General features: G+C 47.3%; 1 protein-coding gene across 11 annotated transcripts in view; it reads right to left on the reverse strand.

Annotated features, from left to right (window-relative positions):
• TENM4 (teneurin transmembrane protein 4) overlaps window positions 1-25,747 on the reverse strand; it is a 985,233-nt gene that overhangs the window by 573,772 nt on the left and 385,714 nt on the right. For all 11 annotated transcript variants that reach the window (XM_081062099.1, XM_081062105.1, XM_081062104.1 and 8 more), the window contains one exon: window positions 8,954-9,009. The gene's annotated coding sequence lies outside the window, so the exon portion shown is untranslated. The remainder of the gene's footprint in view (window positions 1-8,953; window positions 9,010-25,747) is intronic.

Genomic DNA, 25,747 nt, shown 5'->3' on the forward strand with positions numbered 1-25,747 from the left:
ATGTATTGAGTTGGAGATGGGGAACGAAAACATGGTATCATTTATAGTGTCTGTGACGTACAGGGCATTATACAGGGTGCTTCCCCAACAGTAGGCACTTGAGACATTACAGTGGCCACTTTCTATAGGACCAGAGAGGTCAAGTGCCCTGACCAGGTCACACAGAAAGTCCGTATTAGAGGGAGCAGTCAGGACTCAGATTACCCTCTCTTTCCACTCATCAGGAGGATTGTAAATTCCTCTGTGCAAAAAAGTCATGGGCTCAGGGGCAGAGGACAGAATCAACCCATTGACTGTAAGAGCTCAGAAGCTTCACGGCATCATGAAGATGTGTGGCGTACGTCTTCCAGTTACACGACACTAAAAAATCACCAGCCCACATCACAAGCGTGAGGGGAGTACTGGTTTTATTGTTCCATCCAAAAGGGCTTAGCCTCCGATCTGGCACAGACCAGGAGCCTTAATAGGTGTCTTTAACCACAGCCTAATTGACCCTTAGTTTTGATGGAACTGGCTCTCGGCTAAAAGCAGAAGACCTCCCTTTACCAAATGCATCTTCTTTGGAGGAAAAAAAGATGACAGGTGAGAACACAGAACAGAAGCCCAGGTGAGTCCTCAATGCTGCTGCCAGACTTTCAGCAACTTGCCTGCTGGACTGGCCAAAGTCTCATTCATCAAGAGCCATAACAAGTCCATTAGTTGGCTCCAGTGTCAGCCCTATCCCATCAACTCTGACAGTGAATTTGTGATCCCAAAGGCTCCTTACCATTGGAGCATCTTTGGAATTACATGAATGGGTAGCTGACACGCTCAAGGGTTGGGCTGCACTCAGCACTGTGCATGGACCCGGTTCTGGGAACGTAGAAGGTTAGCCAATCTGCCCAGTGGGGTCAGGCAGCTCCCAGCCCTCTGCAGTGATTCACAGTGACCTACAGGATTAACAACTGAAGTCTGTAGAGTTCTCAGCCAGGCAAGACACAATAAGGAGAACATGGAGTCATCCAGATAGCACCCCAACAAATATCTCAAAGGGAGAGAAGAAAGAACACAGACTTTGGGAACTAACAGATCTAAGATAAAACCCAGTCCTGTCTCATCTTCAGCAAGCATCATAACCTCTCTAAGCTCCCATTTCTTCACTGGCTAAACAGAGATGTCATTTGTTGTTATGAAGGCCAGAGAGGCTAATCGGATGGACAGGTTCAGCAGGTGACGGGTCATGTGAAACTGGGTGAAGGAGGGATGTCTGCGGTGGGCTGTTGATTGAAACGATAAGAACTAATGAGATGATGAGAGTGTGGAGAGAGCGAGAGAGAGAGAGGAAATGAATCGTGGGGGAAATTGCATTTAGTAGGGTAAAAGAAAAACAATTCAGAGCCTACATGGAATATGGTCAGAGGGGATAATAAGGAAAAAAGTAAGAAAATCACATTTTCCAGTAGACATGTCAGGGAAATTGTCTAAGGTCTACCAACTGTTCGATCTGGAAAGACTTATCATAACACTGGAGACTCATTCTCACACCATCAATAACGTCTCCTTCAGATGCAGAGGCCAGAGGAAGCAAATGGCTTCCTTCTCACGCACCAATCCCAACTGACTGATAATGTTTACCTGGAGCACTGCAGGTAACAATTCTGAGACCTCATCTGGACACAGTGCTAGAGAGAGCTATTTCAATTAGTGATGTCTGAAGTGGGATAGAAAGAAAGAATGGCAGTCTGCTTTCTCTGTGTAGTGGGTGCTGGGATGTGCTGCTCAGATAAGCTCTCTGGGAGGCAGACACTCATTCCTCCAGCTGCGGGAACTGTTGATGTTGGCTGCTGACCGTTCTCAGTTGAGTCCTTCTCTAGGAATGGCCCTCGACCCAAGAGAGCTGCCTCACCCGGAGGCAGTCCGCAGCTGTTGCTGCAGAGGGCGGTCAGGCCAGCTCCCCTTGACTCAAGGAGGGTTATTTGAAAGGTCATCCCAGCTCCAGAGCTTCCTGTGGCGTCAGTTGATGCCTCTATTATGACTGCATTACAGTTCAACTCCTCCCTTGAGCTAATCTTACTCCCCTTAACTCTTTTACAGGTGCGGATCCTAAGGGCAAGCCCAGCAAACGCGCTGCATGCCGATCCCTGTCCGGGAGCCTGGTCCCGGGAACCCAACTTCACACATCAGGGATTGGCCACTTCTACACAAGCTGTACCTCTCTATGCCGAGCAGATAGCTTGTCATCTATTTTCTTACTCCTCTTGATGTTAGCCAACAAGAACAACACGGGATCCATCAGCTTTCCCTTTTTCCCTTGTTTGCAAGGAAACTCAAAGACAGGTTCTCCAGTCTTCTCTTGCCCATGTAGACGTAAATCTGCTTTAGTCTTGGAGGCTCTCTAATCTAAAAATGACGGGTTGGCTCTACTGCCATTTTCAGGCAATGCTCCTCCCATCTTACAACCCTGAAAGAGAAAGCTTTTGTCCCTGACTCAAATTATAGATCGAAGGTGTCACCAGGAGGAGGAACAATATATTTTAACGATTTTCATTGGCATGATGCTTTCAACTTAGATGTATTTTACAGACACAGCAACTCTGGAAAGTTATTTTTCATTTGAACAAAAGGTACAGAGAGGCTAAGTGATTTCCCAGCTGATTGTCAAACCTAGACTAGAATCTGGGTTTGTTGACTCCCAATCATATAGATTCCAACCATAGGCAGAAACTGCTTAGCTGTTCTCCGCTGCTTGCACAGGGTCTATTTATGATTTTTAGAGAACACTGAAACACTGAAATTAGCTTGTGAGACCCTCTTCCATTCCCTTGTTCTATTTGGGCAAAATCCTGGTCATATCCCAGACCAAGTACTGAAGAGCATCGTGGAATCTAGGAGATGACCTAACAGTCCAGCACCAGAATTCCCACGACAGCTCTGACAAGTGTCCATCTTGTTCCTGTGTGGTCCATTCTCTTAATAGGGAGCTCACTACCTCACAAGGACTGGTCCTTCAATTGTTTCCTCATCTGTACAATTGGAACGGTATTAAGAAGGGGAAGGGAAACATTTAAATGAGATGCTGAAAGCAAATCACACAGTATAGTCCCCAGTGCACAGAAGTACTCAGTGAATGGAAGGTTTTTTCCCCCTATTTCTGTTAGATATAGAATAAGAGAAGAGAATTAGCTTGTGGGAAGAGCACGCTCAGCTCCAGACATGTTACTTGGAAATTAGTCCCGCCACAGCCTTGAGACAGAGCTAGAGAAGTACCGAGCTTTGGAGTGTGGGCTCTGCAGCTAGACCACCTGAGTGTGAGTCCAGGCTCTGCCGTTTAGCTGTGTGACCTTCGAAAAGTCACTCTGGACCTCAATTTCCTCATCTATGAGGACAGAATAATGGTACCAATCTCAGGAGGTTGTCATGTACATGCTTAAAATTTTGGCAGACACAGGGTAGATACCAGTTGTCATTTTTGTCATCCTTTCGATCTTATACGAGGAACCTGAGGCCAGAAGACTGAGCCATTTCCCCAAGGTCAAACAGGTAATGAAAAGAAGACACTGGTTATAAATCCTAGTCTGCCTGAGCCTCAAATGCATGCACTTGCCTTTATATAACATTACTTCTGCTTGTTGTTGTTGTTTTTTTTTCTTTTTCAAGAAAGGGAGAAGCAAAAAACAAACACTCATAAGGATTTCTGCTAGAAAGTCTGGCACATCCTGCTCATTTGAGAGAGCAGTTTGTTCATGAAGGCACAGCTGAGTGAATCTTGGAGTCGTGTCCACCAGCAGGCAATAAAACATGCTACCTGCCAGCTAAAGAGACACGCCAGGGGATGAGACACAAAACACCAACGCTGCGCTCAGGTCTGCCACCGCCGCAAAACCAGGGCTTCAGTTTTGGTGACAGTGGGAAGGATGGACAAATCACTGAGCCCCATTTGGCCACATGGGCTGGTGACAGTCGGGTGATTGTAGCCGTAGGATGGATGAGTAGAACAGCAAGCACTTTTCAAAAACAGCAGAACCATTTCAGTCCTGTGCAGCAGTGGTTTATAGGCTGGTTGCTGGGGGACGTGCCTGTGTTTGGAAGCAGGTGGTATAGGACAGTGCCTTCTGGCTGTGCACAAATGAAGGCTTGCAAGCAGGAGTGAGATTCAAAATAGTTAACCCTTGAGATGGCACAGACAGCAACCAATCAGAGCGGACACAAGGGCCAATGAGAACAGATGTTGGCTTTAAACAAACAGCAAGACGATGGGAGTACATCCCAGCCAAACAGCAGTCTTGGCAACAAGGAAGACCAACGTGCATACGAGGAGAAGAGGATCAGCAAGGTGGGGGCCCAGGAGTCAATGAGAATTGTCTCTCTCCAAAGGAAGTCTCAGAGAGGATTCCACTAAACCTCCAGAGATACGCAGAGCAGAGTTTAAAAACCACTGCTGTGGGGGGAAGTGTAAGTGCCTTCAAAGTCCAGATTCAAGGTCCAGGAAGGCCACTCCCTCTGGGGAGCACAGGGCTAGCCTCTAGAAGAGCGAATCTCTGACTCCATCCAAAGACACGTCCATAATTGTTCTAAGGGATATGTCATCACGCGGTCATTCTGCTTACTTTGCTCTTAGCCAAGGAGTGTTCAGCTGTGGTGTTCTGAAGCAGTTGTTTCTGTTCTGGCATTTAGGTGAGGGCACCAGCACTCCTCACTGGAGTCCCTGGGACTCAGGACACAGCCTGGATTCATGCAAAGTGTGCCCAACCTCATCTGAGGTCAGTAGTCGGAATCTTAGTCCTGCTCAGGCAGCCCCCACAGCCTCTCCGAGCAAGTCCCCTTGGTTTCCAGTTCAAATCTGCCTCTCGGTTGCTTAACTTTCACTAAAAGCACATGCTCCTCCTATCTGCTGGACAAAATCACAAGGGGTCAATTATTTTCTGGCAATGAAGCTGGAGTACCATTTCTTCATCTTGCATAAGATAATGCTCCACATGATGAAACGAGTCATTGGTCCATGAGGTCTTGTGGGAAGGTACTAGAAGGAAAGGCCCTGTCTTGAGAACACCGCACCAAGGCCTTGCCCCTTTCCTGGCCCCACCCACCAATGCGTCAGTGGTAGCATACTTGCCAAGCCCAAGAAATTCCCCCAGAAAACGCCATTGAAACACTTTCCCACTGTTATCCATGGAGCTCAAAAGATTGTGCCTCTTGATGTTGACTTTGTCCTTTCGTGTGTCTTCTAAATCAGGTCTCCTCTCCAAGGAGGACACCTTTTTCTTGTTAATTCTATTAGTGGCTCTTCATACTGGCTCTCCTCCATGACTATGGCCTCCCAGCCTTCTCCAGCTTCATTCCTTCTGGATGGAAATCTCACACAGCCCTGGATCTGCAGGCACTGGATTTGAGTGACAGGAATTCCCTGATGGAGCCATGGGCATCAGCTGTGGCTGTGAGGAACGCCGGGACACTGGGGGAAGCCCATGCCTCTGGGCGCCGCAGCTGGGTACCAAGCTCTCCTACCCATTAGCCAGTCTCATACCCAGCTCTGTCTCTTACCGGCTGGGTAACACGGGAAAGTTACTCAAAACTCTTCGAGCCTCCATTTTCTTGAGTGTAAAATGGTTATAATCATACCTATCTTACAGGGTTATTTAAAGAATTAAACAAAATAATACACGTAAAGCACTTAGGGCCTTGCCTAGCACACAGGCAGTGATGGGTAAAGTTGGCCATGATTAATATTGCTAGCCATTCACACACTTATTGGTCAGTTGCTATAAACCCTGTACCCTGCTGGAGCTCCTGGTTTCTGCCCTCGAGGACCGTACCATCCAGTGGTAGAGGACCACAGCAGAACCAACAAGTTGGATGCCACCTGGTGCTTTATTTGTGATTACTTTTAAGAGAACTATTGCCAGTAAGTGACAACGTATTGTTTGTTCCTGCTAGCCATTGTGTGCCCCATGCTTTGTAGAGGTGAAGAGGATAAGCTTTCTAGTTCAATTACCTGGGTTCAAATCCAGGCATTTCCACTAAACATTGATATACTCTGAGGCATGATCACTTCTTTGAAACTTAATTATCTCATCCGGAAAATGGATATAAAGATTAGAAAAATAATATACCTAAGATGCTATCACAGTGTCTTGCAATAGTAGTTCCTCAATAAATGTCTTTCAAAGCAGTGACCAAGGGTGTTTAGAGAACTGGTGCTGATGGCTATTGTCCACCGCCCTGGATGGTCTGTCTGAGAAGATCTCAAGGTCAAGGCAGCATGTCCACCTGAGATGTGTGGCAGGACATGATGGTGAGTGGCTTATCTGGTTTGTAGCCAGGTCTGAGCCAATGACTGCAGCTCCAGGGATGAGAGGCTGGCCAATCCACTGGAGTTGCCGGCAAGAACTAGGCAGAATGTTCCAAATAAGGCAGGCCCTCCAGGACCAAGGCACAGGGAAATTGAGTGGGGCGGTGAAGTTAGAGGCCAAGCTAGGATTTCAATGCAGGCCTGCTATATTATACAAGCCACGAGCACCACACCTGGGAAGATCGTCTGCCTGGAGCTGGAGCTTCCTCTGCAGACCACGAAACACTGGCTGCCCCCTCCTGCACACTCAGCTCTACGCCGGGTACCCCTAGGCTGGGGTGAACAGGGACCACATAGGCAGAACTCCACAGCTCACAGAATGCATTACCTCTGAGAAGGAGCCCTGCCAATCAGAACACACCAGCCCCAGAACTGAGCCCGTGCACAGAGAAGAGCAAAACTGTACAAACCCAGACCTGTTTACAGGAATGAACATTCTTGTAGCACGGCCTGATAAGCCTGTCGCTAAGCCTGCCTAGCTTCCTGTCACAGAGTGCCTTGCTCTCAGCTCAGGAAAGATAATCGCTCTGGGAACCAGTTTCCTTAGGAGACCTGGCAGAATGCTTTCAGTCTAGAGCGAAACCTACCTTTCAGCAGAGCTTCTCCTCCTCCCATGTCAGACAAGGGGAAACCTAATCCATAAAGGAAAGGGTTTGCACACTCACCGTCCTGCTGGGTGTCGGGGGCTGTAAGTGACCCTCAGGGACAGGAAGGAGCCCCGGATCTCTCAGCTCAGAGCGCCTCTAAACAAAGCCCCTAAAGTTTCCTGCTGGGACTACACAAGGCCCAGGATGCTCGCATTCCAGGTGCTCTCGTAGCTATCATCTGTCACTCCTGACACCAGTCCTGTCTGTGGGCAGGTTGCAGGGCCAAGTGGAGAGAACAGACGAGCACCCCATAGGGGCAGGGGCTGGGGAGAGCTGGAAGGGGGAGGACAGGCTTTGGAAAGACCAAGACGAATAGTAGGCGTTTTCATCTGACCCCAAAGAACGGGACAAGGGATTGCTGTGTGATCCAAGCCGGGATGAAAGAATGGCCGGCCTCCCCTTGTAATCAAAGAGTTTAATGATGCTTATTAAAAGCCCATTTCTGGGCCCTGTTGAAAAATTACACCCCTAAGTGTTTTCTTTTTTTTTTTTTTCATAAGAATTGCTTCCTAGAGATGACACACACACCCCCTCACAAACTCACGCACACGTATTTCCCACAAATCCCACACATGCTACACCCAGAGGTACAGCGTCATCACGAATGGCCACAACTCACTACAGACACACAGGCTGCAAAACAGAGAAACCAGGCCCAGTCCCTGCGGTTGTTTAGACTTTGAAGTTCCAGACTTTGAGGGAGCCCAAGAGCTTCCTGCTCAAGCAGTTGTCCTCCCCACAAACAAACAGCACAGCCTCTAATCCGTATCATTCTCCACATCTTGCCTGAGGCCAGGCAACTCCGCACCAGCCAACGGAAGCTACTGGGATCCTTAAGCTTTGGTGGAAAGCCACGGCTCAGGAGGGTCATGGCAGAAGAAGGGGGCTGCGCAGGCAGGCTCAGGGCACAATCTCTCTGATTTGCTGCATCTCAGCCCCCAGAAGAGGGGGCCCTGGTCCTGAGCCCCAGGGCATGTTTTCCTGGGGTTATCAACTTACCCAGAGCCCAAGGCTGCCTTCACTCTTAGGCAGAGAAGGCACTGCTTTCTGGAAGAATCCATCAGACACCGGAAAGAACCCCTTGCAGAAAACTATTCCTCCAGCAGCATGGGGTCCATCCTGGTACTGATTTCCCCAACATTTACTCACTGCTAAAGGGCAGAGTCCAAAAACACCCGCTCAAATGCTAAGCAGTGGGAACACTTTGCTGCTATTAGAAACAAATGCTGTGCAGTCAGTAAATCTGGGTTTCGGGTCAGCTCTAACCCTGACTCACTAAGTGGCCTTGGCTCCTCTGCGAAATGGCAATAACTTCTTTTTATCTTATGGAATTTGGGGGAAGATCACAAAATGCCCTCCAGACTGCAAACTCCAACACAGTTGCTAGAAATTCTCATGATGAGACAAGAATGAGGAAATGGGGCTATGAGTGGCTCAAGGGGAAAGCTTATATTGTATTTATCTTGTTATCCCCTGGGCCTGGCACAGAGGCTGACCCCAAATATTTTGGGGGGAAAACAGTTTGAAAGAATGAATGGCTCCATGAATTAAGTGGCTTGTTCAGGGTCACAGAGCAGCTTATGGTGGACTGGAACCCAGATTCCCTGACCCCATACCCTCATGTAGGATTCTCTGCTCTAGACACATTGAACAATTGGGTCCATTGAAGGGTCAGTGATGCCACATTAGCCACAGCATGGGCCAGGCTTGAATGAGCTCTACCGTTCCCAGGGAAAGATCCAATACGGGCCAGGCAACGCCTAAGAGGGCTTCACTAACACACATGTTAAACATTCCAATTCCTCAGTGGGAATCAACTGAAACCACAAGTGCCCAAATGCCTCAAACCAACTCATCTTATTTCCTGGCTTGAATTGCACAAATCAAAAAAGTCACGAGATTGGGACAATGGGTCTGCAGAGATTTGCAAATCAGACGTGTATCTTATTTCAGGCTCACTTTCAGCGTTATCACTTACCTACTGACCAAGTGTCCGAGAGATCACTAGCCCTCTCTGATTCTCAGTTTTTCCATCTGCAAAACAAGAAGACAATCTCAATTAATCTCTTGAGACCACTGGACTAAAATGCAACATAGGTTTTATACCTAATATTGGTTACCAATTGCTTATGATCCCACGTAACTGGGGAAATTGCTAATGGTCAGGGGCTAGAAGGCAATTATTTCAAAAACGAAGTGTGATCATTAAAGGTTATGTGACAAGCAGGGCACTGATGGTGCCCATCTCATGGTACAAAAAACTCAGCCTCCCAATCATTTTGGCACTTATTTTTTATAGATGTCAGAATGCAAAAGACCATTAAATATCAGGAGAAATAGAGCAAAGAAAAATGCCACTACCTCAACATCTCACTTCCAAGATTTTGGGGTACGTTTCCAATTTTTTCCCCCTATAAATAGAGTTGACCATTTTGCAGAGCGGGGGCTATGAAGACGCACGATACTGAAAAATACCAGGCAGATCCTGCTTTCCCCTCCCTGACCCCAGTGTGATACCGTGACTGCTGCCCGCAGTTTTACTTGATTTTCATTCCCATGCATTTGTCAGTTTCCCTAAGACTTTTTAGGCTCATGGTCGGGCCTCTGGCAGACACGTGTGCACCCCAGAGCCGAGCAGAGTGAGGAACACGTGACTTCAGAATCGGGGTTCAGTTACCTCATCTGGAAAATAAGAAAACCAGACTGGCCAATCTGAGAGATGACTGAAGGAAACTCATATATTTGAGTACCTACTATGTGACAGCTATTGAGCCCATAATACCTACAGATATTATCTCATGATCCTCATAACCATCCTGGGAGATTTTATAGGCGAGGAAAATGCAACTCAGTGAGTTTCAGTGATCCATCCAAAGCCTGCTGTGGTCATTTTGGTACCACTTTCACAGTTTTTGTCATATCCATGTCTTACCTCTGCTATCATTAATTTTTCTGAATCGATTCACATTTTCTGCTTAACTTTACTTTTAATGGATTTTTTAAAAGTTTCTGCAGCTCTTTATTTCTGCCCTTTCTCTCTCTCTGGTCCAATGACCGTCAACCTTTCGACTAAGATGGAGTCTATAATTGCAAATTGGTGGCTAACAATTTAAAGGAATTTTTAATTATGATGATACCATGTAAACTATCTATGAAGTCATAGGTCTGAGGTGCTGTTTATACATATGCCGGGGGTGCCAAACACTGTATACAAGTGGACACTTTGGTCAGCGTTGCTCAAGCAGTAGTTCGCCGTAATCAGAAGTGTCTGGACGCTGAGGGTAACCACTTTGAGCACGTCTTGTAATTGCAGAAATCAAATATGACTTGTATTCATCTTTTGTTATCAGTATATATTGAGTATTGCAATTTTAATACAGTTTTCCTTGCTCAAAATGTGTATACATTTTTTTGGCACCCTCTGGATATTTTTAATGCTCATTAAAATTAATAGCTTTGAAATTTAAAAGGCTCATCCTTGCAGTACCCTGCTCCCAGCCGTATGCCTACTTTCTCTTGGGAAGACTGGTCTAAGGTCCCTCACTATGCTGCAGCCAGATCTCAGAACCTAAGTTTGTCATATTTCAAAGCTGAAAGGCTAAATCACCTAAAACTTATGGTATGTCAAGAAAGGTTGCCCGAGGTCACACAGCTAATAACTGAATGGCCTGGGACTTGGGTACAATCTGCCCCCTTCTGACCCTGTGCTCTGTGAGTGTACCCAGTTCCTCCTCTGGCCCTCATCAGACCCCAGATGTGCAATTCCATGTCATTATGCCACCAATTAAGTTCCGTTTCCCAATCAAGGAAGGGTCATTCAGTTGTTAGGTCACCAGCTTTTCCATAAAGTGACTAGATTGTATCGACGCCAATTTAAGTTCCCAAAAGGGCACTTTGGTAAGAAGCTGCTAATACGAAGTATAGAAAATGTGAAGTGAAAGTGATTCTTTATTCAAAGATCCAAAATGGTAACCAAGGAAATAGGAAGGGCTGATAACATAGCATCCAGAAGTACCATTACCACTGCAGATGAATATAAAATCCCAACCGAGTCAGGGGAAGTAGGAGAAGGTGGCAAAGTGACTGTACTCGGACACTGATCGAAGCTGTTGAGTGTCTTTCTAGAGCTCTACACTTCCCTTTCCTGTGTCATCTGGTTTAAAATTAATTGGCATGAATTTTTTATGACCAGAAAGCAAACACACTGAAAGGCCTACAGAATTGGCTCAGACTTGCTATCTGGAGAGTTCTCCATGCCTCACTGAATATGAGCTACAAAGCCCTACAGAAACAGAAAAACAAACAAATATAACCCCGATTATTCATACGCCATCAATGATACCTCTTCCAAGAAGGCATCTCCACCAACCAAGTCAGCATTTGTCAGTCTCTGGGGTTCCCTTATGGAAACACTTTAATTAAAGCCTCTATTATATTGCAGTTATTGTCTTCTCCTTTTAAAATATTACATTTTTATTTACCCAAATACAATGAAAACTCACCTACCATTAGCAGTATGAGTTTAGGCATGTTTCCTTCTAAACCTTCTTATCTAAGTACCCATATACACAGATATTCACAAACACACACATCCATAGTTTACAAAATGGGATCATAATATACACATTAATTTTCATCTATTTCTAAATAGTTACATAGATGCACAATTAATCCCCTACTGATGAACATACAGGTTTTTTTTCCCAACTTTTCACTGGCATACTTTAATATTTTTGTACGCATATCTTTATGTGGTTGTTTGCTTATGTACTTAGATATATTGCTTAATATTTTACCAAATTTGTAGCTTCCCGCCCACAAAAGACTGTATCACTCTCCATTTCTACCAACAGTATGCAGGTATGCCAATTCCTGATGCTTTCATCAATATTAAGCATTAGTGTGCCATTTTTTTTTACTCTTTGCCAATGTGATAGGTAAATAGAGCCTAGTATTTTAATGTGCGTCTTTCGAATATCAGTTGAACATCTTTTTCTATGCTTTTTAGCCATTTGTACTTCTTTTGGGCACAGCACGTTCGCTGCCCCTTTCCCCATTTCTTGGTCGGGTATTAATCTCTTTCTTGTTGGGTACATAGAGTTTACCATTTGTCTTTTGCTTTGATTCTTTTTGTTAGCTTTCTTCCAGTGTGTTCAATCACAGTAAACGGCCCCACTATCTCCTAGCTGCCCCCCTAGAAACCAGGTGTGGAGCTGCCCTGACAAGGGTCCTTTCAGGCATCAACTGCAAAACCACCCAAACACCTGCCTTGGCACCTCCTTGGATGTCACCACCCACAGCCAAGCAGTCACAAAGTCCTATCCATCCTACTTCTTAAGTACTTGTAGATCTTAATTTGGTTCCTTCCCCCCCCTCTCTAGCGCCACAATCAACATCTTCTCGCACTGAGACTGCTGCCCATTCTAACTGGTCGCCCGACACCCTCTACTCCAATTCTCTCACCATCCAGAAGCTAGAGGGATTTTTTAAAAAACTGTAAATTGGATCATCTCCCCTGCCTAAAACCCTTTAACAACTTCCCCCTTTCCAAGGAAGATCAAATCCAAAGTCTGTAAGGTGCCACTGTGCCTTAAACGGCTGTGTCTAGGACCCAATTTTTGCACTGCTTGGGTCTCTCAATACATCCATCTCCCCTTCGGTCTGTGTACTTAGCCACACTGGCTTCCTTTAAGGTCCTCAGCTGAGCCCTACTTCTTCCCAATTCCGGGTCATGCCTCCTTTCAGGAAGTCCCTGCTGCCCCTGCCCACAAGGTCCCAGGGACCCTGGGCTCAGAGCTGCTTCCTGAGTTCTAAGGATCTCCTTTTCAGATGTGGACACTGACGTCAGGAAACTGTTGATGGAAACTACGCGGGTCGTATTGCTGCCAGATGTCTGAGAGAGGAGGAGCTCTCCCAGAGGAACGTGGTCTGTAATTTCCAGCTTGATCATTGTTGGTGAGGACATTTTTTTCCCTGGACTTCTGCTGCTGATCAGGCCCTCAAAACCTGCTCACTTTAGCTTTCTCCCAGGTGTTACAAAGATTTTTTTCCTTTCTCACTCCCCTTAGTCAGATTTCTTTTTTGTGTGTAAGATCAGGGTGGCATGAAGCAATTTTGGATGAGGAAATTGTACTCTGGCCACACGACTTCAGCTCAAACAACCCAACAACGCACTATGGCTTGGCAGGCGCGAGAGTGAAATACTGATGCATTAGCTGGCCTTCAAAAGACTGGCCATGTCCCCCTGGGTTCCCTAACTCAAGTTGCCCCCCGACCCCCAGCCAGGGACACTCTGCCTTGCTTTCAGAGCAAGGTAGTTCCTGTGTTGTACAGCAGAGATAATGATGGGTTTTATTATTTACCTAAAAACATGGAAAGTCCAACAATGATCCAACATGTTGCATGGTATTGTTACTTCTTTTCAATCAGGCCTACGGAACCATGTCAGAGAGCCTTTTTAATTTTTAAAAACCAAGCAAATCAGCTCTCCTTGAAACATCAACTTTCCTACTCACCCTTTCATGAACAAACAACTGCTGGCTGCCTACTCTGGGGTCAGACCCAGACTGGACTTGGTGGTCAGGAAGATGGAAACAGCATGAGTCTGACCCATGTTCAAATCTCAGCTCTGACTAAGATGACTTAACCTCTCTAAGCCTCAGTTTCCTCATCTGCAGAATGGAGATCACTACCCCCACCTTCCAGGGCTTTTGTGAGAACTCTGTGGAATAGCATTTCTCAAACACCTCGCTGGGGCTTGCCAGTCAGGCCTGAGCAGCGTGCACTGCTTTTATAATTTCCACCACTAATGCTGGTGAATAAGACATGCTCCCGGCACTAAAAGGTACCCAGGTAGGATGGGGAGACTGTGATCTCCAGCGGGATACAGCCAGGAACGGGTCAATCCTACCAGGATAGGACTGAGTAAGACTGGCTTCAGGCAGGGCTCATGAGCGCAGTGTTTGCAAAACAGAAAGGTCCATGGCAGGAGATAGGAAATGTGGACCCATTCTGAGAAGTGCAAGCAGCAGAAAGAGAAGTGGAACCTCTGAGAGCATGGGTATTACAAAGAAGGCAGAGTGGGAGCCTGGGAGGCCTCATGCGCCAGGTTCTAGCAATGAGCTAATCCATCAAAGGGTTGTAAGCTGGGCAATGATGGGGCCACGTTTGTCCTTGAGATCAATCATTCTGGCTGCAGTGAGGACAGAAGGGAGGGGGTGAGGCTAGCACAGGGAGAGCCACGGAGCCAAGGCTGATCCAGGGCCAATGGGAGGATCCCGTAGTCTGTCCATGAGGCTGCTCGTGGCCCCTGCCCAGCTCCTCATTGCAGCCTGACTGCAGTGGCCTGGTTACCAGAGGTGTTGGGCACAGCTGCTGTGGAGCTGCCCGGACAAGGGTCCCTTCAGACATCAACTGCAAAACCACCGCAAACCCTGGTCCTTTCTGACTCAGCTGTGCCAAGCATCCTCTTCTGTAGGTCTTTCAATTCCCCTGCCATCTCATAGCCCTTGCCTAGAGCCACAGACAGCGTGGCTGAGAGGCTGTTCCAGCCCCAATCAGTCAAATCCAATTCCATTAAGTGAAATGGTTTTTATGTGTGGACCCCAGCTCAGTGTTGAGGGTAGCATGAGATTGTAGCAGACAAGGTCATGGGCCCAAGAGGTTTATAGTCAAGGACACACAGGTCTGTGTTGTAACCCAAAGGTGAGTGCTGGATATGCTCAAGGGAGGGCCAAGTGACATGGCTGCAGGGACAGAAGAGACAGAGCTGTGGACTCTCCTTGGCCGTATCAGAAAAGCTTCGTGCAGGAAGTGGCACTTGGCCTGGCTCCTGGAGGCTAGAAAGGCATGTGATGAGCAAAGGAAAAGGGAATTGCAGGCTCAGGGAGGGCATGTGTGGACAAAGTGGTGTGCCCTCCGTGGCTGGACCACAGAGGCTGAAGAGGAGGTGATGCCCGGCAAAGGGAGAAGCAGGGCTGAAGTCCGCCTGCGAGGGGCCTGATGTCACTTTCCAGTTTCTTCCCGAAGGCACAGGAACTGTGGTTACATAAGAGCAGAGCCGTAACTTATTAAGCACCACTGCGCATCTGGCAATGGGCATTAGATTAACTCCACATAAAGCCATTTAGTTTGAATTTTATAACTATCCTGGGAGGTACATATGAGCACCATCCCCATTTTAAAACTGAAGAAACTAAGGCTCGGGGAGATTCCATGACAGGCCCGAGGCTTCGGAGGCAGGAATAGAGCACCAATAGCTAAATCGGAGCGCAATAATCTTCCCCCCATATGACACCGTCTCCCTAAATGATGGAGGCAGATGCTTAATATGCTTCAAACAGCCGCGGAAACAGAATTATCACCACCACCATCATCTTCCTCACCACCGTCATCATCACCACCATTGTCATGCACTTGGAATTTTATTTCAGAAAGGAGAAAATGTACCAGATGTGCCTCATCATAACAGGATCATGTAAGATTCCTGAGCGTATGTGTGTGATTAAAATCAACCCCTACCAGTGATGGCCTATGGCCACTGCCTGCTTACCATGTGGGAGGTGCTTCTACTCCCTGTTCATCGTAACCTTTGCACAACCCTGTACAGCAGGTTTCACATCCCCAATTTTATAGTTGAGGCCCAGAGAGGCCAAGTGATTTGCCCTAATTGTGCAGAGCAGGAACCGGAAGAGTGTGTCTTGAAATTTGGACCCACCTGTCAACCTCAAACTCAACATGTCAACAGCGCAATCTTTACCTCCAAAGGGTCCTCTTCCTGGTCCCCATATCTCAGTGCACGATGCCACTTTGCACCAGCAACACAAACTAGAAACCTAGGCCACGCCTTGACACTGCACCCCCGTACTGACCCACCATCAAAATTCTGCTGCTTCTAACTCTCCCATCATGTCCACTTCTCACCACCTCTGCCTGCACTACCCGGCTCCAGGCCACAGTGTTCTCTCACCTGATCTTCCACAGTGCCCTCCCAGCTGGTCTCCCTGTATCCTGCACTGTGGGGAATGTGGTCCCTCCCCTGGCTCCAGGACCCAAAGCTCTGCCTCCTCTCACCACATGCCCCACACCTTTCATTTCCTCAAGCATCCCACTGTCTATTCTGTTTCAGAGTATTTACACAGGCTGTTTCTCCTACCACTGACCCTAGCTTTGCAGGCCTTCCCTTCATATCTCAGCTCAAATGTCACTTCCTCCAGGAAGCCCTCCCAGACTCCCAGTCTAGATCAGCAGGTGCATACCAGACTATGGTTAAAATATGGAAACACGTCCATACCACTTGCTATGTAGTCACTGCCTGAGCCCCTGGATGTCTCCCACTATGACATCAGCTGCTCCCCAGGACCCTGAGGCTCCCCACAATCCAGAGTATAAAGTGTGGCATGTGAAAGTCCCCCAGACACCCCTTGAAGCATTATTGCAGAGGCCTGCTCTGGCTAGTACGCGTGCACTCCAGGTGGTTAAATATTTTGCATGTCACCTCTGCTCATGATCCTGTACTTCTCAGAGTTCATAGTTCCATATTTGGGTAACTATTTGAATCATGAACTCTGGGAGGGCAGGGAGCACAAAAATTAGGTTTAGCACATCGGGTCTCAACGAAGAAGACCTGAGTGATGTAATGAATGAAATGAATGGGACAGTGCTACTCCCCCACCTGTCTGTCTGTATCTGCTCAGATTTCCTAACAAGTTCACGCACCAAGCAATCAAGACACAGGGCTGATGCAACCAAGCGTGGAGGGGCTGCCTCTCCCACCAGGGTGAGGTCATGGTCTCCACTACCTCCAGGCACTCGCGAGACGTAAAGAAGGCAGAGCCTTTACGGGTTTGACTTTTTCCGGCTCATTAGTCCCTTTATCCACCTCATAAAGAGCCCTCAAATCCATCCCCAAGTCCTTATCAAGCAGATAGTACCTTAGTCCAAAAGACCACCTTCTCTCACGGCTGCTATTGCAAGACTCTCATCTAGTTTCCCTGCTTTACCTCTTACCCTCTCTGAGTCTCCTCCTGCACCCAGCATGGTCTTAAAAGGTGCTATCTTAGCACATCTTTTTTCTTTTAAAAGTTCTGTGGCTTCCCACTGTCCTCAACATACGTTCAAATCCTTGCCCTACTTTATAAGGTGTTCATCTCTGAGCTCTCTCTATCCCTCTAACCTCACTATCTGCTTCTCTACATATTCTCTTCTATTTCCTCTGTCAACACACACTTCTTCCTGCCTTAGGGCCTTTGCACATGCTGTCCTGATTTCTAGAACTTCCCTAGCTCATTTCTATTTACCTTCTGGGTTTCAGCTTAAAAGGCATATAGTTTGAAAGGCTTTTGCTGACTAATTTAGATGGCCAGCTCAACCTACTGTCCACTGCCCTTCTTTTGTTACGTCCAGCACCCCTGAACTAGCTATTCAATATCCGCCTTGAATAGAAGCCCCATGTGGGCAGGGACTGTATCATCTTGTACACTGTTTTATCCATCCCCACTGCTCAGCCTGATTCCTGACACAGAGGCTCAATCAATACTTGATGGAAGAATAATCAAGACGATGAGCTATAAGCTTGGACCTTTTCATTGTTTCCAGGGTCAAAGCTGAAATGTAACTTCCAATGGCTACTATAGAGACTTCGGGAAATAGCCCAGGAATTTACATCCCTTACTCTGAGGTGTGGAAGGGGTCTGAAAACTCAGAAGTACAGCTCCCTAAAGGACCAGACTGAATTCTTAGGAGAGAACCTGAACTGCTTAAAAAAAAAAAAAGAAGTAGAGAAAAAGGAAGGAGAGAAGAAAAAGAATAGAAGCTCTCTGAAGAAAAATGCTGAGTAGGAATGTATAAGAAAAGACTAGTTGAAGATTCCGTTTCACAGGAAGGAAAAGGCAGCTCCCGGGGAAGCAGATCAGTGGGTCACATGTTCCAGGAAATGGGCATCAGCCTGAATGGGCACGGGTCCCTCCTCTGACCCTGACAGGCTGTGTGACCCTCAGCCGTGCATTTGCCCTCTCTGCAGCTTGGCTTCCTTCCCAGAAAAACAAGAAGTGCCCAGGTTTGGGATTCCCACACAAGGGTCTCCAGGGAAGAACTGGTGGGAAGAGAGATTGGGCGGGTGTGGAGACCGAGAGCTGAGCACCCAGTGCTCTCCAGTGCAGGAGGCTTCATGGGTTGCCGAGGCCTGTTGAGGGCATCCAATGAGAGACTGCATTCCTGCTCCTCTGGCCCTGTCCCAGCCTTCTCTGACATTGTCAGCCACCAACAAACTGGGATAGGTTGGTCTGATGTAGGTGAACACCCACCACACAGCATAGGGCCCAGGAAGCAGCCTCTGAAGCTGCTCCAGATGCGGGCCCAGCGTGGGCTGAGCTGCTCAGTGAGTGGCCCTGGGCCTGCCACTCACAGACCCTGAAGTCTCAGGTATTCAAGGAACCTAGAGATCATCTGGGACAAGGATTGTAGCCTTTTTGTCTCAGGGACCCCTTTTGGCAGGTCCTTAAAACTTAAAGATCCTTTCTCAGAAAAATGTTTCCAAATGCATAAAATAAAATCCATCAGATTGCAGTGGAAACCAATTGCGTTGAAATGGTTATCAAAACGTTAAAATGATAAATTTGTGATACGGTAATATTTTTATTTCTTTTATAAGTCAAGATTTATAACAAGATCGAGAAGTAGGTCTAATAACTCTCATAACCTTGAAGTAGTAATGAGTGTAAATGCGATTTCTGAGGTCGCTCCAACAACCAAAAACGGATACAGAAGTATCTCATTCCTCCTGGTAAAAAAAGTCCCAGAGACTTCTAATGCTATTGTGGTTTATTGCCTATATTCGCAATGGAAGAAAATGCTAACATTTTTTTCCCAGCCACATGCTCACATTGAGAACGTCTGATTTAGGGCAGTGACCTCACTTACAGAGGAGGAAACTCGAGCCTCTGCAGGGCAGAGACTTGCACAGAGCTACCCAGCAAGTGAGTGTTGAAACCAGATTCTAATACAGGCCTCCTGTGGCCCCTCAGCCATGCTCTGCCCACTTTGCAGAACCACCTCCCAAGTGCGTGATTCTCCAAACCCAAATGATAAGTAGGACTCAGGATCATTTTACTTCCCTGAGCCTTGTTTTCCTCATCTGTAAAATGGGAACAATCATGCCCACCTCTGCAAGCTGCTGTGAGGATAGGATGAGAAAATGGACAGGAAAGGACCTTGTTACCTGCATAGTGCTCTGTGCTTATATAGACCGGTAACTTTTGAGTAATTATTATATACTGCCGCATGGGAAACCTAAAGATATGAACTTAGGTTTTCAGTGAAGGAGGAGTTCCAGGGTGGCAAACTCAAATGACTAGAGAGGTTAAGATAATAAGGAGAGCTGGGGACTGTGGCCAACTCAAGAAGTCAAGCCCTTCTGAAAGGGGCAGCCACCATTTGGTCCCAGTGGAGGACACCACATAGGAAGGTATGAAACCATCTGGCCATCTCCAACTTGACCTCCGAGATCAGCTCAAGTCTGTGTTTAGGAACCTGCCATGTCTCCTTCCTCTGCCTCCGGCAACAAAAGCACATGCCACAGAGGACTGTCACTGTTGGTATATGTGTCTGCCCTTCCAACCATCGGGCAGCTCCTGTGGGCAGGGCTCTGCCTTACCCAGCTCTGTCTACTCAAAGCCCAGCACAGGGCCTGGCACATGGGAGATACTCCAAAACCTCTGCTGAACAAAGCACTGAATAATGCAACCTGTAAGTCAGAGAGCCAAATCTTTCCAAGAGATGGTAGAAATCCATATTTTTTGCAAAGTGTCCTGGTTTTTATATTAAATATCCTGATATTTAAAAGAGGAGGTGAGCCCCAAAACACGTCTGTAGGCTGTTAGCTTGCACCTCCTGGGGTGTCCAGGTAGGGAAGAAGATGAAACAGGTCAGCGTTTCCCACATGGACGAAGAAGGTCTTCATCCCATCCCTCCAGGGCTGGCCCTGGAGGTCAAATGGTGCCCATGTAGGGTGGGCATTCTCATGGCAACCAAGGTCCCCACAACAGAAACAGTTGGTCATAAATTGTGCTCCCCACCTCTCGTTGCTGCAAGCTGCCTTGTTTTATTAATAAACCTGAATCGTGCTCACAGCACATCAAGGTAAACAGAGATGCTTCCAGGGTGGGTAATGCAAGCAATTCTAACAGATGAAGAAACAGGCTTCCAAATATAAATAGGAAGATAAGATAAATAGACAAAGATCCAAGTATGCTTCACGCTGATTTGCAGGCTCTGAGCCACAGGCAGAGAGAATCTTGGATAATTTCGGCTGAAAGGGACCTTTGTTTGGAGGATCAGGAAATAGGCCCAGAAAAGGGAGAAGACTTGCCATGGGTGGCATTCATTATGTGAATACTTCTGATTTCTCCTAGCATCGGTTTCCTCATCTGGAAACTCCAACAGAGCCACTCATAGTTTCCTGAATGTGTCATGTTCTCTGTAGCCCAATGCTGCTGTCCATGCTATTCCCTCTTTCACCTGGCCATCTTCAACTTGACCTTCAAGATCAATGCAAGTCTGCCTTTGGGAACCTGTCATGTCTCCTTCCTCTGCCTCCGTCAACCAGAGCACATGCCACAGAGGACTGTCACTGTTGGTATATGTGTCTGCCCTTCCAGCCAGCGGGCAGCTCCCATGGGCGGGGCTCTGCCTTACCCAGCTCTGTCTACACAAAGCCCAGCACAGGGCCTGGCAGATGGGAGATACCCCAAAACCTCTGCTGAATGAAGCACTGAATAATGCAACCTGTAAGTCCGTTTTGAGCAGTGTAAGGAGGTGGCAAAACAAGATTGTGATGGAAGAGCTCATCAAATACTAGCTTGATATCAAGTGAGCATGCCAATGGTCCCAAGTTTAGGGTAAAATAGACACTTTAGTCTATAGCAGCAAAGGCCAACCAAACGCAGTAAGGACAGAACATTGACTTTGATCATCCCTTTTGTGAACGAAAGAGGGAGCAAAGCAGGTTCTGAGGATCCACATGCCTCAGGCTCCACACTGGAACTTTCACACGTGCCTCACTTAATTTCCAGGAGCTTTAAGGTAGGTGATATACCGACTTCATAGTTGACAGGTGTGGAAGGAGCAAAGCAAGGTCCATCCATGGCAGGAAGGCAGGACTGAAGCCAATCCACGTATCTCCAGAGTTCTCTCCTTCCTACCAACATCCTACTGTAACAGTGGAACTCCTTCATCCTGCCTGTTCCAACCATTGCTTATCCCAAGCCTGGAGCAGCAGGGGTAGAGCTTTGAAGAAATGATTTCCCCACTCCCACCCTTACCCCAGATATTCCAGACCTGCCACTGCCACAGGTCTGGGGTCTTGGGAGGAAGGAGGTCATTGTGGGATGTCTCTGGGAAAAGGAAGAAAAAGCGTAAGATAGAAGCCCAAAGCCCCCGCCCCCCACCATCACCCCAATCTCCACAGCCATGGAATGGGTAGGAGGGAGATGGCCTGTTCTCCTTTCTTTAGATTTTAGTTTTAAAATATTATTTACATTTACACGTGACCCACCGAAAACTGCTTTAGAGAGGGCCTACGTGGAAGCAGACGTCCACAGGTTCATATGTTCCTTCATCAGCCTACTGGCAATGACTCAAGGAGCAGTAAGACGAAACACGAAGGAGGGTTTGTGAATGGCACGGCGGAAACAATGGAAACCATTCTGATTGCTCAGTGTGTATGAACACTGGGCATTTCCAGCTTCTAATGGGACAAGATTCTCCATCCACCAACCATGACTACGTTGAATTCCCTTGTATATGGAGGAGGCAGTGGCTTAGAGTCAGAGAGACTGAAATCCTAAGCTCACCTAACCTCTCTGACTATCTCTTTCGATGCCTAAGCCTCACAGGGCTTCTGTGATGACAATTAAGTACTCAGACAAGTAGCCAGCACAGTGTCCGGCCCGTTACATGCCGGTCTCCCTGTTCCCTGTCCCTTCAGAGATGTTGGAGGCTGAGCACTGGAGGCAGCCGAGGCATGGAGGGGAACCCGCCCAGGGGTTGTGCTATTTATTTATTTCCTCAGACTTGGCCTCCATTACCTAGGTGGGTTTTTTTTTTTTTTTTTTTTTTAGTGAGCCCATAAAAACCGTGTTTCCCCGAAAATAAGACCCAGCCAGAAAATCAGCTCTAATGCATCTTTTGGAGCAAAAATTAATATAAGACCCGGTCTTATTTCACTGTAAGACCCGGTATACTATAGTATAATATAATACAATATAATATGCTATAACAAGGCTGGGTCTTATATTAATTTTTGCTCCAATAGACGCATTAGAGCTGATTGTCCGATGAGGTCTTATTTTCAGGGAAACAGGGAATCTTCTGAGTGAAACCAAATTCACCCATCACTCTCTGGCTTGAAGACTGAAGCTTAACACTTGCGCTTACCCTCTGGGCTCTCCGTAATCAAACTGCCAAACCTCCCCTCCCAGCGAGCGCTCAGTAGCCTCCACTCAGGTCTGCTCCTCTTCCTCTAGACATGTTCTGCCCATTCCTGCCTCTGAGCTTTTGCTCATTCTGTTCCGCTTCTGGAACAATCCAAACTATTCCAGTGTCTGCTCCCCCAACTCACATGAGAAGCTCTTCTCTGCAGTTCAAGCCCCCGCGCTTCTCCCTCCTCAGTGTCCCAGGATGCTCACTGATGTGGCCCATCTGTGTTCTCCTCTCTTCCCTGGGACTGTTTCACTGGCTGTAGGGCCCTGAGTGAGTCTCAGAAACTTTCAAGGTCTCCATATACTCTCCGAAGAGGGAGAGCTCCTCCCAGGCAGGGTCAGGGCAGACCCTCATCCTGCTGTCTCCACGTGAGACATTCCTTCCCATTCTCCAAAGTCCATGGTGAGTGTTCCCTCTTCTCGGAAGCTCTCCTTGGTCCCTCAGGCCGGTTTAGATTTCTCCCACCGATAACTCCCCAAAGCACTCCATCTGAATCTTCCTCAGAAGACACACCACTTCCTGTCATGTATGTGGCTGGCTCCTCAACACTGAGTCCGTGAGGGGAGGGGCCATGTCCTGTTCACTGCTGTGTCCCTGGCACACAGCACAGGGCTTGACATAGAGTGTATTTTGGTAAATATATGTCGAATAAGAACAACAGCAGCAGCAGAAAACATGATACAACACCATGTGCTATGCATTATTGTAAATGCTGTGCACATATTAGCTTACTTAAGGCTTTACATATATTAGCTTATTTAATACTTTATATACCGGGGGTGCCAAAAAAATGTATATAAGTGGACACATTGGTCAAAAGTGCTCAAGCAGTAGTTAGCTGTAATCAGAAGTGTCTGGACGCTGATGGTAACCACTTTGAGCACCTCTTGTAATTGCAGAAGTCAAACGTGACTTGAATTCATCTTTGTTATCAGTATATATTGAGTAATACCATTTTAATAGTTTTTCCCTTTTTTTGAAACGTGGACTCTTTTTCGTTTGGCACCCTCTGTATATTAGCTTCTGTCACGCAGGTCTCAGCTCCCACTCCCCACACAAGAACGCAGGATATGGTCAGGCTACGGAGCCATGGATGGGGGGTTCATACCACCACTATAGCCTCACTGGCGGCTGGGGTGGAGACACAGGAGCAAATATCTGCCAGTACTCCAACATGAGGTCTTCCTGCACCCCAGTCTCACGGGCAGCTGGGCAAGTAGGATCAACGCGACCCGCAATCCACCATCTGCTTCCCTGCCAATCAACCAATCCCCTATCTTAGTCACGGCAGTTATATCAGTGGCTAATGGCTAACCGGTAACAGCTGATGGCCACCCAGCCACAGCAGATGACCATCTGATTACAGCTGATGGCCATCTAATAACCCAGCCCGCACCTTTCCACGTGAGGCCGAGAGCCTGGAAACTGCTCTCTGGGACTCTGTCCCCACAACTTACTTAATGCACCAGCCTCCCTGTGATGGTGTCCTATAAGTACTCCCATTTTTCAGAAGACTTTGGGTCACAGAGAGGTCAGGTCATATGCCCAAACAAGTAAGTGACAGAGCTCCTGCTTGAATCCAGGCCATGAGGGCTCCAACTAACATGATTTTAACCACTGAGTAGTATCACCTGAGAATTCGTTCCTCTTCAGCTCGCCAGTGCCTACCAAAGAACCAAGCAGTGAGCAAAGGCTCAGTTAGCAAGTGCTCCCAACACCCCTTTTCTGGAAGGCTGCCACCAGGCGTGGTGAGACACAAGATGGGAAGAGCACTTGGCAGAGTGGACACCGCCCCTGCCAAGCCTGCCACAGGCACGTTCTGACGTGGGCTGTTCTCCTTCTCCCAATGAGATGCACCAGCCCACACCCCACAGAGCATTCTCCGCCAGGGCAAGCAAACTCTCTCTAAGCAGCAAAGCTTGTCTTCGAGGCTGTGATGGTGTTACCCTCATGACTGGCTGCCCTCCTATTTCTACATTCACTGAGGCTGACACACACTCGATTTGTCTTCCAGAAGACCCCACCCTTTGGCACTGTCAGAAATAATCTGTCTGTGTGGCTAATAATTCTCCCTGACCCAAAACTAGAAGGCGAGGAGGTAGACCTGACATCATTATTTCCTGACCTCAGTTGTTTTTGTAACTATAAGCCCCCATTCATACCTGCAATGTTAACTTTTCAACAGATTATAAAATGGGGAGGGAGAGGCGGGTTTCCTAGCATTTTAGAATATGATTCCAAAACCAAGTGAAATTAATGCTTTGGCTTATTTATTCCCAGACCTTGTGCAAATGGACCAGAACTCCGGACAGACAAAGAAAACCCCAGTTGATCATTTGAAGGTATGAGTCCAGGTTTCCCCACACCAGTTCTTCACCACAAAGCACATGCAATTACATGCACCAGAACCTCCTTCCCTCCCAATATATACCCCATGTCATGCTTTCCAAAAGGAGAATCCTCTGTGAAATCCTACACAATCATTTCCAATGTTTGCTGTTAATAGACACCAGGAAGCCAGCAACTGGCCTCAGCTCCACATACACTTGCTAATAACTCTTGCACAGAAAGAGCTCCATTCCTGCCCATTTCAAGGCTCTGGAAATCAGACTCCTAACAAATTTCCTTTGGCTTTGTTTCACATAATCCTGCTTCTGTCTGCTTCATACTCTTCTCCAAATGTGTTGGGTCCCAGTGGGCCACTGTCTTCCATGAATGATGGCTTCAGGCTCGACAAATGGCCCTCCATCTATCATTGCGGAGCTCCAGTGGCAACAACAGAGGCTCCTCTGTTTCCCTCCCCAAGCAGGCAGAGTGATGGCTGTGCCTTGGACCTGCCTCCCCCACTCTCTCAGGAGGGATAGCAAGAATGCTGGGAGCTCTGGGGAGGAGAGTAAGGGCTAAGCCATTTTCACTTTCCATGTACAGCCCTTCTGGTCTATGGAGACCCTGCTTATGTTGTCTTCTCCCCGGTGGCCAATCCCTGCAATCCTCCATCCTCCACTCTGCAGCCCGAGTCTTTCTTCTAATCATGTCACCCACCTCCCTGTTGAGCTCTGAGAATCTAATGAGATACTCATGCTGAGAGTGTTTTGCAAATACAGAATGAGCAGAGCCCTTAACGGGGACTGGCTTTGCAGTCAGGAAAAGCTGAGTTCAAACCTAACTCTCCGCTTTCAGATTGGGTGACCTTGCAAGAGCCACTTAACCTCTCTAAGCCTCAATGTTTCCATCTACAAAGTAGACATAATCATGCCTACCTCACAGTGTTACCATGAAGCTCAGGTGGATAATG

This window comes from Rhinolophus hipposideros, assembly GCF_964194185.1.
Source record: "Rhinolophus hipposideros genome assembly, chromosome: 10".
In the NCBI taxonomy this organism is placed as follows: Eukaryota; Metazoa; Chordata; class Mammalia; order Chiroptera; family Rhinolophidae; genus Rhinolophus; species Rhinolophus hipposideros.